We start from the raw sequence: 11948 nt of genomic DNA, 5'->3' as shown, positions 1-11948 counted from the left end.
CTGAAGAGCCCCTGTCACTTACCTGGCTGGATAGCACACAAAACAGTGTCCTCTGAGCACAAAACTGAACTGAGAAAAGCTGTGTGCTGGCATGAGCACAGTCCAGGAGAAGCTTGCCCTCAATCCATGGACCTGAATTTCAATGCTTGTATTGGAACACCTTAATCAAACATTTTCACAGCAGAACTCGCACTGTTTACACAGGGACACCCCAGAGATAATTTGGTCCTGTGGATAAGGATGAAGAGGTGGGTTTGGGCATATTAGGATATATTTCCCAAGTAGCTGTGCATCTTCTGTTTTGGCATTGGAGAGATTTCCAAAAGGGAAGGTCTGGTGACCACCAACCGCAGCCGTCTAGAGGTGGCGCATTCCCCCTTTGCCACAGACCCAGCTGCCAAGGGAAGGAGTACCCCTTGCACAAGCACTGCTGCCATGTTGTCCATGTATTTTCAAAACCTGGGTTCCTACCACCAGCTGAAGGCTTTCTGTGCTCTCCTACAGCCTCACCATAGTTATAGTGTCCATGGGGTATGCCCAGTATGTTCCCTCCCCACAGCTGCTCAGCCTGCCCCTACATTATCCCTACACCCCATAGGCTGTTCCTCACACCCCAGGGAGTTGATTCCATTAGATGTGTAGGAGGTGACTTATCTCAAACTATTTTCTCCACATCTTTCAAGTACAAGTGAGAAGGATAATCCAAGGAGCATTCCCCCATTGAGGGGAATGAGGCATTTCCCATCTCTAAAAGAAACACAGAGGGATGCTGTTCTCACCCCTAATGATATGTAATTAGTGGAAGAGCAAGGACATGAAACCCCTTTTAAAATATCTGCCTTTCATGCATAAATATATCTCTACATAAAGCTGAACTCATTTTAAATAAGCAGGTGAACAGTAGCACAGATATTGCAGTTTTCAATCAAGCAGTACTATTTCCTATAAAAGACAAGGCTTCTCTAATTCTTCAAATGCACTAGCTAACATCTATACAAATAATGGGATTTGGCTGAGTACAGTTTAATATATTTGATTACTTCCCTTTTATCTAGCTCTAGGTTTACTGTACTTTTCCTTGGATGGCAAATAAGAAGCCCTTTTCTTCTAAGTGACAGCAGGGAAAAGAATCAGGTTGCTAATTTACCTGAGACCCAGGAGTGTGTAATGATAGATGTGTGCTGGAAACTACAGAGTGGGCTTTCTAATTTTGGGGGGAGGAGAGAGGGAAAGCGTGAGATTCGTTAATCTTTCAGACTGATGGTGCTTTTGCTGATGGACTTTCATGGTTGTAATTACACACACATCAGGAAACAAATGCAGTGAGAAGAAGAGTTGACAGGAGGCTGGGACCTAACAAAATGTGTCATACAGGAAGCAATTAAAATGGAAAATCACCGTTCTGCAGACAAACAAGGATACAATGTACTCATGGTTAATCACAGTATCTCTCTCAAAGCAAAGGTTACAGACTTACCCGCACGGTGTAGGAAGTGAGCACACACAGGTCCAGGAGCAGTTTGGTTAATGAAGCAGAAATCCTTGTGTGGATGTCCAGCTCTGCAGGTCACCAATGCCTCCAAGGATATGTGCCACCTAGGTGTTTGCATGGAAGATCTCCACCAAAATCTTGAAGAGATGTGAAGGAAAGAGGCAGGTGGGGAGGGAGAAGGGAGGATGGATGGCAAGCAGGCACAGGAGGGTCCCACCTATGGTTTAGGTTTCTTTCAAAATGGGTGTGTTTTCAGCCCAAGGGAAAGCAAAAGCCTGGAGCATGCCCACAATGCCATGATGGCCGGATCAAATGATCTAAAGCACCAGCAGCTTTGGGGGGGAAAGTCACTCTCTAGCTATGGAAAGGAATCTGAGCCTAAGCTGAGTTTGCAGTACAGATGTGCTGTTTGTCTGATTTAGGAAATGCTTTTCTCCTCCTCTCCTGGGATTCCTCTGCCTTCTTCTGGAATCTGGGCAGGTCAAGTTCAAGCCAGGGTTTCTTCTGAGGAGGAACATTCACACCAGCCAAGAGAAGAGCAGTGCTGCAGGGAGAGGATGAGGCACACACAAGTCAGTGACAGGGACAGTTCAGATGATGTGAAGCAATATCATCAAATTTTAAAAATATTTTAATATCCTAGTAGATTATGCCTTCTTTTTGTTTCTTAGAAGATTAAACCTACTAGTTCTTTCCTGGCTTTATTTTACCTGGTTAAGATATGACCTTGGTTATCCAGAAAAGCAGAAAGATGCCATAATTTCCTGTAGGCATGTTTGTGTGTATTCTACACTTCCAGAAGACCCTCAAACATCCACTGGATCACCAAGAAAGCAGCTTTTGTCTCTGTTGTTTCATAGGAAAAAAAAAATTGTATCATGGCTTTCAAGTAGAAAAAAAAAATAGAGAAATAATAACATGACCCAACTGCGAAAATATTTTTTTTCATGAACTATACCAATGAATTGGAAATGCAAGTAGTAAAATGAATTGCCAAAAGTATCAAATATATGTTTTCAATAACTTTTTTTTTTTGTTACCTAGTAAAATATTTTCCTGGAGAAGGGTTGTTAAACCCCTTGGTGCAATATAAAGGTGCAGTGATGTATTGTCTCAGAAGTGGTTTAATGGAGTTTTGGGGTTCCATTTTTTGTACATACTTTCAACACACGCAGTGCGTGATCAATTTGGATTTATAAAATGCTCTATATTTCTTTCTAAGCAATGATCTTAACTTTTAAAGAATGTTGCTTAGTTAGGAGAGCATGTGTGTGTGTTTGCATTTTGGCAAGGCAGCAAATCACATACAATATTTATGTCATTTGAGAAAAGTATTTGTGCATTTGCCAAAACCAGTCCTTTCTAAGAACCTAAAGGTATTTGATCTGCTTTAAAACACAGTTTTAGGGAGGATTAGGTGTGTGGGAGCACTGGGCAGAGGGAAGACCTGTCCAGTCTGTGTTGTGAAAGGGTAGGATTTTAGACAAACAAACCAGATCTTGTTTCAGCTCAACTCAGACTATGTTTTTGTGAAAATCTGTTTTTCAGACCTACCTGTGGCTTTGGTGCCAGTGAGCTGGACTTTTGCAGGGAGATGAGTGGTGCAGGTTGGGCAGCATCGGGTGGAGTCTGACCCCAGCTCTCCTGCCATGCTCCTGTGACAACTCAGAAAAGTCAATTATTAAAAAATGTGCAGGGCAAAGATGGCAAAAGGATGATGTCCTGTGTTACACCAGTGACTCCCCCTGCTAACTGACCTACTTCACCCATTTTACTGGCAAAAAATAACCAAAAGCTAAGTGTACAGGGATAGGGAAAATGTGAGGGGTGCATGATCATGATTTATCCTGATCTCTGTTACTCCTGCTTTATTTCTCATAGAATATCCTGAGTTAGAAGGGACTCACAAAGACTATTTCTGTCCATCTCCCTATCCACTGGTGTGCCAAGGATCAGGATCTGTCCTGGTATCAGCTGCTGTTGATTCATCTCAGAAGGTGAAAGCCCAGTGCCCTGCTCACACCCCAGCTGGCCGTACAGACCCCCTGAGCTGACATCTTTGTGCCAAATCCAATGATATAACGTTTCATGCAGAGAATTTCTCCATTCCCCCTCCCTTCTTTTTTTGCTTTATCTCTTCCTTCTATCTTCAGCCTGTCAGGACTTTCACATACCTGCAGCTGACAGCTAAGAGATCAGGAACTTTGATGTTGTAAGGGATATTTTATCTCAGGTAATTCTCACCAATTCCTACCTTATTGTGTAGGATATCCAAGGACTCCGAGAGTGAGCAACGCCTTTGTCTGGTAAGATCAGAGCAATTTGCAAGCTTTTCTGGGAACAAGGTCCAATAAAGGGACTTTAGAGATATAATCTGTCAACCCCATTGAGCAGCACTGTGACAGCAGCCTTAGGATTATTGACAGTTTAAGCATCACCTCGGACAGAACAAGGCTGAGGGCACACAGTTGCAGTTATGTGCAGTAAGACATTGTTTGCTGAGGAAGCATAGGAAACCCTTTATATCTGAATTTACCAAGTTTTGACCTAGTTTCTCCCTCAGGCAAATAACTGACTCTACAGGGACCTGCTGCATTTTGGTAGGAGTTTGAAAAAAATCCAATCTTTAAGGTGCAACCTCTAATTTGCAAAACTGACCATATTTTGTGGCTCTAAGTTGGAAGGGTCAACCAGTAGAGCCAGTCCCAAGCCTGCAGTCACTGTGTAAAGGGTGGACTGCCACCCCAGCCCCTGAGTCTGGTGAGTTTGTCACCTGTGCTCTGGGGCTCTGGCATCACAAGCAGGTGTGAGGACATTCAAAGCCTTTTCTCTTCCCAGTCCTATGGTAAGCACCATGTGGGGCACTGGTAATGAGGGCTGTGGTGCCCTGAGCACTGTGTTTGAAATCCTCTTCACTCTGTACCTCACTCTGTTCCTTTAAACCTCCTCATTCCTGGTGAGTCATGCAAAGCTGGCAGAGATTTACCAGGGATCAGCCATCCATCATCTCTTCAAGCAGCTGTGGCATGGAGTTCCCTAGAAAATGACTGATGGGAAATGCTTAGCAGGTCTGTCCTCAGTTGTTTTTGCTACCTACCAGTTTGCTCACCTCACCAGGGCTTTGCTGTCCTCACTATATTTGATTTTTGAGGAATTTCTCCATTATCCCATATTATTTCTGAAACAATTTTTCTCCCTCACTAGGCAAACATTTGCTTATTTTATTTTCAAATACACCAGTATCCTCTTTCCCAGCAAATTCTCAGGCCTCACATTTTCATAAACATATTAACAAAAACCCCAGTTCACCCTCAGTGGCCACAGCTTGGCCTCTTCCAGCAGTAACTTCGGAATAACAGCTTTCTACAGAGGCAAGTAAGGGGCCTGTATCCATCCATGCTGGTCTCTATCCATGTCCTTGTTTCCTTAGTCATCAAGCTGATGTTAGTGTTGCTCCTGGTAGGTGCTGAAGCTTCCAGAGTAATTGATCTCTACTGATTGATGATCATCTGTGTTGAGTGCCAACCCACAATCAAGCCTTGGATTGCTCCCCAACTTCCTTTTCTCTTACTGCTCTCTCAAACCTTTACTCATCCTTCATACCACATTCTCTGCCTTCATCAAGGATGTTGTTGTCCTCATCCACCACTTTGCAGGTAGAAATCCTCCCATGGCTCAGTGGTGGCTTCACAGAACAAGTTGCAGCCCAAACACTGACACCAGTGTGTGGTTTTGTTTGGTTTCCAAGAACCTGCCACAAATCATTTGGCTGTTTGCTTGTAGTCCCTTTCCAGCCCCTCCACTACACCTGCTGAAAATGCTTTTGCTGATGGCAGAGCCGTGCAAAGCTGTGTCCACCTGGAGAAGCACCAGAAGCAACAGGCAGTGAGCAGGACAGGCAAACATCCAACCATCCAGCTGGAGCAAAGGGGCTGCCAGCAGCTGGACACCAGGGGAGATGATGCTGGAACTGCTGCCAGAGGCTGAGGCTGCTCCTGAGGTTGCACCCAGGAATGCAAGAGTGCAAATTTCACAATTTCAATGTCTCCCCCTGCCCTGGGGCTTGTTTATTCTTGTGACAGGTGTCACAAGGAGAGCAGTGGCAGAATGGATCAGGAAGCAGCTGTGGGTGGAATAAGAGAAGAATCCCACCAGCCTACACTGGGAATAGGTCTGTCTTCCCACGAGGGCAGAGCAGTGCTTGGTCCCAGGAGCGAGGTGGTGCCTCTGTGCACCCACCCGGCACCCGACAGGAGGCTCTTGCAACAGCTCCAGAGCGTTTCCTTGGTAATGAATTCCAACTTGTTTTCCCAAATCGCCTCATAATGACTCAGTTTGAATCTAATGATGCAATCCTGAAGGGAATCATTAGCTCCCGGCTAGGAGGGTCGGCCACTCTCCAGCTCCAGCCCACGAGGCTGCTGATTGTGGCGTGGTTTGGAGCAGCTCTGCGTACCCCGGGTCAGTGCGTGCCAGCTCTGGGGTGTACATTCTTTCTGGGGATACCTCACCCCATCCATCCATCCATCCATCCATCCATCCATCCATCCATCCATCCATCCATCCATCCATCCATCCATCCCACTGCAGCTCATGCCAGCGCTTCCCTCTGAGTCTCACCAGGTGTGGAGGGACAATGTGTTTCCAATTTGGTGAGAACACAGTGATGGTGTTACCTCCCTGCTGAGTTGGCCTTTACAGTTCAGACCCTCTTATCAATCCCTGCTAAGGTCCCTTCCTCACTGCAGCTCAAGGACCACATGGAGAAGGGACTCCTGGAGAGTTCTACAGAGCAAACATCTTTTTTCCTGCCTGCTACCCATGTGAACAGAAAATCTGACCAAATCACAGAAGAGAAAAAAAAGGAGAATTTTCAAGCCACTGCTGGTGTTGTGTCTACATTGTGTGACACAAGAGGTGCATCACCATGCCAGAACCAGCCCCAGATTAAAAGGCCTCCCACCAACAGCCTTTCCCACAACACCTGAAGCAACTTGTGCATAGGCTGCTGAAATGCCACTAACTCTACCTTCCAACTGATGATGCACCCCAAACTACTTCACCCTGCTGAGGTAGAATCCTGACAGTGACAGCTTTACCGAGGGTCACGCCCTGATGTAATTTGTACACTGGAGTTGGATTTTCCAGCTTGTGCTTTAACTCCAGCACAGGGTGTTAAATGATTTACTGCAGAGAAACAGTGGCCAGGCCAAGAGTAAAACCCAGGTATTAGTTAGTTATCATTAGTCCCAGGATACTATGACAACCAACTAGTGTTAGAAAACATTCCCTGCCACTGCCTCACACTTTTATTTATCAACAAAACCAGATTTACTTTGTTTTAGTCTTAGCAAGACTCTGTTGCACTGGAGACCACTTAAAATGAGATTTATCTTCCTTGGAATAAATACAGACTCTTGCATTTGTAATTCATTCCCCTCCTATTTCTAATCTCATTTCTATTGAATGCATTGTTTTGCTTCCCATTATTTATAAAATGAGATCATTAAAATGAATATTGGAACTCAACAGGTTTGAGGCGGGAAGAAACTTCCCTGCAGAGACATCCCAAGCAGAATTCCTTGGGTTGCTGCAGAACCTTATGGTTTGACAGTTTGGGAGCTTCCCACTCTGCTCCCAACCCAAGCAGTGACAAACCTCCTTCCAATCCTTAAAAAGCAGCCACTTTTCATCTTGAGTGGGGCAAATATCAGGGATGGATGAAGCAGCTCCTGATGAAAAGAATCAACAGATCTTCAAGGATGCTCTTAGAGCAGGTTGTTTTATGATCCTTGGGAATACAGCAGCAGGTTCTGGATGCAAAGAAGATATTTGGCTTTTCCTCATTAAACTTCTACATGTAAAAAATAAAGGGAAAAGAACAAATTCAGATCTAAAAAGTAAAGGGAAAAAAGAACAAGTGCCATCTAACAAAGCTTAACTCTGGAGTGAATCCACTGCAAACTAACTTTACTCTGGTTTAATACTGATAAACATTGGACTAAGAACAGCAAATCCCAGCTCTCTCCTCCTTCCCAAAAGACACAAACATGAAGATCTAAGCATCTACAGCTATGTATTGCATAAAATATTTCCTGGTTGGGAAAATCTCATGAGACAACAATCAGTAACAAGATGGTGCAAATAATTAGTTTAATTGAAAGTAAAGGCACACTGCTAAAAATAAAGAGATGAAAGTGGTTTTCCCTTTGCCAGTTTTAGTATGAGCAATAGTAGAAGCAGCTGCATTTCAACCCATTTTGCAGATAACTGAGGGGCATTCTGGAAGCTAAACAGTTTAATTGCACAGGCTACCCTTTAATTTAGGGTGGTGAGAATGATATGAAGGACTCATTAAACTGGGGCATTAACCATGGCAGAAAATAAAGTAGTTTCTTTGTTGGAGAAGATCTTGCTGCCCTCCAATCACTACAGTAAATTGTTCCTGGGAAAGGCAGCAGGGTAGGATGGGGAGATAGAGACATGTTGAGATAGAGGGAAGCAAATGAAAAATAATTGGTACAGTGCTCTGCAGATTGTATGTCACTGCAGACAGTTATTTAATAACTCTCCAATTATTGCTGCCAGCTGGGGTATATTAAGACATTGTGAGAAGTCAGGCCAAAATCCCCCAGGCACAACTGCTGACCTGGCCCTGTGCTTCCTTCCTCCCTGAGGATGAGGAGGGGGCAGGCTGGGGGCAGGCTGTGGCCTCTGGGCAGCCCAGGGGGATGTGCTCCCCTCTTCCCAAGGGATTACAGGGCCTTGCCCACCCCTCCTGCTCCCAGCTTTAAAGATGAGGTGGTGTAAAGCCCATTCCCATATCCTTCCCATGGGACACAGGGTGACTCTGGGTGAGTCTCCTTCAGTGTGATTAAGTGTGGTGTGACAGGCAGTTCATCCAACAGCAGCTCTGGGTGAGCCAAGGGCATCTCCCACTGTCCCTGGAGCTGGCTCAGCTCCCACAGCTCTGGTACTGACAAATTCTGTGCAACATTCATCCTCCACAGCTGGGAGCTGGGAGCTCTCTCAGCCATCTCGCCTTGCTTCTCCTCTCAGCAGCGACCTGGTGCTTTGAGTGTTTCCCTGTCTTGGATTTCACTGTCCCCCACCTCCTACCCACTACAAGAGCTCCATGTCACCCAATTTGTATCAGTTTATTGGGTGATATTGAGGCCCTGGATGGTTTTGGGTTGGAAGGGACCCTCGAGACCATCTCATTCCAAGCCCTCTGCCATGGGCAGGGACACCTTCCACTAGACCAGGAGTTCATGTGCAAACCACAGGTGAGCTCCAGCCCAGAGCCCATGGCTGATGGCCAGCTAATATCATAGTGGGTCAAAAGGAAGGCCTAGAGGCTCTTCAAGCTTGGAGCTAGAGTCCAGTGGTCACTGGGGAGCCACCAGACATTTCTGCAGAGAGCTTTTCAACCTTAGGGGCTGCCACTGAAGCTCTGGAGACCAGAGCCCTGGGATTACCTGGCCTTTCTGCTTATTTCAGCACAACCTCAAATCCAACAGCCCCCACCACCTCTCTGAGAACCACAGAGGAAAACCTGAGATTGGGAACCTCAGGGGCTTGAAAGCCCAGCTGCAAACTGAGAGCCCAGAATACACTGTCTGAAACCTGTCACCTTGTCCTTATTTCCCAACAAAACAAAGCCTTTTTAATGACTCCTTCCCCAAGCTCAGGATTGGGTCTGTAAAATAGAAACTGTACTTCAATACCAAATGAAAAACATGACTCACAGACTGTAATTCCTTTCTGCAAATACCAGAGGAGAATATTTCATTTGGCAAACAATCGAGCCTTACAGTTTAGAGCTCTTAATGTGATTAGGGACAGGTTCTGCAACACATTTGTAACTCCAGGTGATTTTGCTATATCTTTTTGGACTGTGACCAGACATAAAAATGCCCTTCTGCTAGATTTGGATCCAACTAAAACTGAGGAGAATCAGATGTCGGTAAGACCTTTACAGTTTGATCTTTACCCAGGGGTATCACAACATGTTTCAGCTATGGGCTGTGCTGAGCCATCTCAGGCTCTTTTTTGCATTAAGCCCATATCTCCCCTGATGAGTGATAACTCTTCTATAGCACATCTTCTGTAAGTGAGCACGTGCTACTCCTCTGAGTTACTGTGATGTACTTATGGGGAGGAAGAGAGCACAAATATTTTCATTGGCTCTATGGACACATCTTTGCTTCCTTTAAATCTTTGAACACCCTGGTCTTGTGGAAGGTGACCATGCCTGTGGCAGAGGAGTTGGAACTGGATGATCTTTAAGATACCTCCTAACCCAAACTATTCTGTGATCCTGTGGTTCTACAATTTTCAAGTGCTCAGAAGGTGCCAGTATTGTTTAAAATGATCTGAGACCATTTAGACCCCCTCAATTTAGAAGAGCTCAGCATTCAATTCTGAAAGAAAAAGCTGCAGAATTTCATGGGATCAGACCTATCTCACGCTCTGTGTTTCTGCTTTGCCTACCAAAGGTAGGGCTGCAAATAAATTAAATTGAGAGCAAAATTTACAGGGGAAGGAGGTGGAAGAACAGCACTGCAGAGAAAAGAGACATTGTTCTGTACATGCAGCTGAGAAACAAAACCAAGCCTGACCTTTACACTATTGATAAGAAAATCTCAAGTTTCTTGTTCATGAGGATGCATCCACTGGCTTCACCAGGGCTGGTAGTCAGACTGTCCCTTGCCTTTCCCACATCTCACCAGGAACTTTTTATGGGAAGAACATCCACTGCTTGACAAAAAACTGGATGAGTTTAGCTTCAACCAGCATTGTGGCAAGATGAAACTACAGAATATTTATGGCATGATATTCAACAAAAAAAGGCAGAGGGAAAAAAAATACGATCTAACAGATTTATCTCTTCATAAGAGGAGGAAAATTAAAGGTCAAACCTCCACCATTTTACCATGCAGGTGGCTCAAAGAAAAGTCAGCAATGGGAAAACCAGACCAAGGTTGTGCACATGAAAGCCTTGCTCCCACTAAATGGCCATCACACCCAAGAGACAAAGCGTAGGTATTTGAAGTGTTTTATGATGCTGTTAATCTCTCTGACCCTGAGAGCAGATGCTTTGTTGGGTAGCAGTGGCAGCCTGCATATCCAACATCCTGGAGCTTCTCACCTCCATCAGGAACAGGCAGAAGGTCTAATGGCAGGAATCTGAGGTCAGCAGCATTCAAATCAGAGAGGAGACATCTGGTTTGGAATGAGGGCAGCCAACCACTGGAACACGTCAGGAAGGAATGCAGTGGATGCCTCAGCACTTTGTCTTCAAAGCAAGGAGTGAATTTCTCTTCTGCAGAGATGTGCTCCAGCTATGGGTTACCAAGGCTGGGGGGAGAAGTGGCTTTGTCAGAGTGAATGATGGACATCTCTAAGTGTCCAGCTTGTGCTGTACTGGACCAAAGTGTCACTGAATAGTCCATGTGTGAGTAATGCCTGTGGAATTGCACATACAAAGCCAGAGAGGGTGACAGAAACCCTGACACCAGCAGCAGGCAGAGACAAGCCCAGCAGCAGCTGAGCAAACCTAATTAAGCCAAATATCTCAGGACTTTACTCTTCTGTGTTTTTCCTGATTTTTTTTTTTTTTTAATGCCATGGGATGAACATTAAGGCCAAAACAACATATCTGGCTTTTACAGTGCTTTCACAACCTGGGCATGAGGCCAGACTGCAGAGCAGGACTGGCCAGGGATGTGGTTTGGTGCTGTGCCTGTGCCAAGGCTGCTGGGACCCCAAGGGCCAGGCTGGATCCTCCACCAGCACCAGCCCTTCCTTCCCCTGCACAGGGCTGGATTTCTGGTCATTTCTAGATCCCTGAGCCATCCCACTCTGGCTCAGAGGGGTGATGGGTTTAAGGATCAGCAAACCCCAGCCATGGCAACTGGAGTGCTGGCCATGAGCATGGCCAGGCATGAGCGGTCTCTGGGGGGCATTCCCAGCCCCATCCTGCCACCTTGGTGCTGGCAAGCACCAGGACTTGTCTAGGCACACAATAAGCTGAAAACCCATCTGGTTTTGTGTGTACAAATATCTCAGCTGTATCTGGAGTTTCCCAAGATTTTTTGCCACCTGGGCACAAGGAGCTGTCACACACAGAGGATTTTCCAGCATGCAGGCATGGGATTAATTGCAGATAAAAAGCTGATATTTTAAAATTATTTTTCCCATTCTTATCCCCATCCTTTTTTTTTTTTTTAATATGTTTTTTAAAAAGCTTTCATTTTGTTCCTATCTGTACCATATGCAGCTGTCAAGGCCCTCAGCTGAGATGCAAGAGATGCAGGTCCAATTCCTCCCTCCAGCCCAGGCAGATTCTTTCAGCTTCTGTCAAAACTACATCTGAGTGCAATGGGCATGAGAAAAAAATAATAAAAAATATAATGATTCAGCAGGTCAGAAAACCACACACGAAAACCCCCAG

General features: G+C 45.3%; 1 long non-coding RNA gene across 1 annotated transcript; it reads right to left on the bottom strand.

Moving 5' to 3' along the window:
* Positions 1-910: 910 nt before the first annotated feature.
* Positions 911-5771, bottom strand: LOC107209100. The gene is made up of 3 exons (XR_004498989.1): positions 3047-5771; positions 2203-2338; positions 911-2036 (listed from the first exon to the last, which is right to left on the bottom strand). It is a non-coding gene; the product is annotated as an uncharacterized LOC107209100 (long non-coding RNA).
* Positions 5772-11948: the final 6177 nt, after the last annotated feature.

Source organism: Parus major, chromosome 10 (genome assembly GCF_001522545.3).
Source record: "Parus major isolate Abel chromosome 10, Parus_major1.1, whole genome shotgun sequence".
NCBI classification, from domain to species: Eukaryota; Metazoa; Chordata; class Aves; order Passeriformes; family Paridae; genus Parus; species Parus major.
This window is presented reverse-complemented; position numbering and strand designations above follow the sequence as displayed.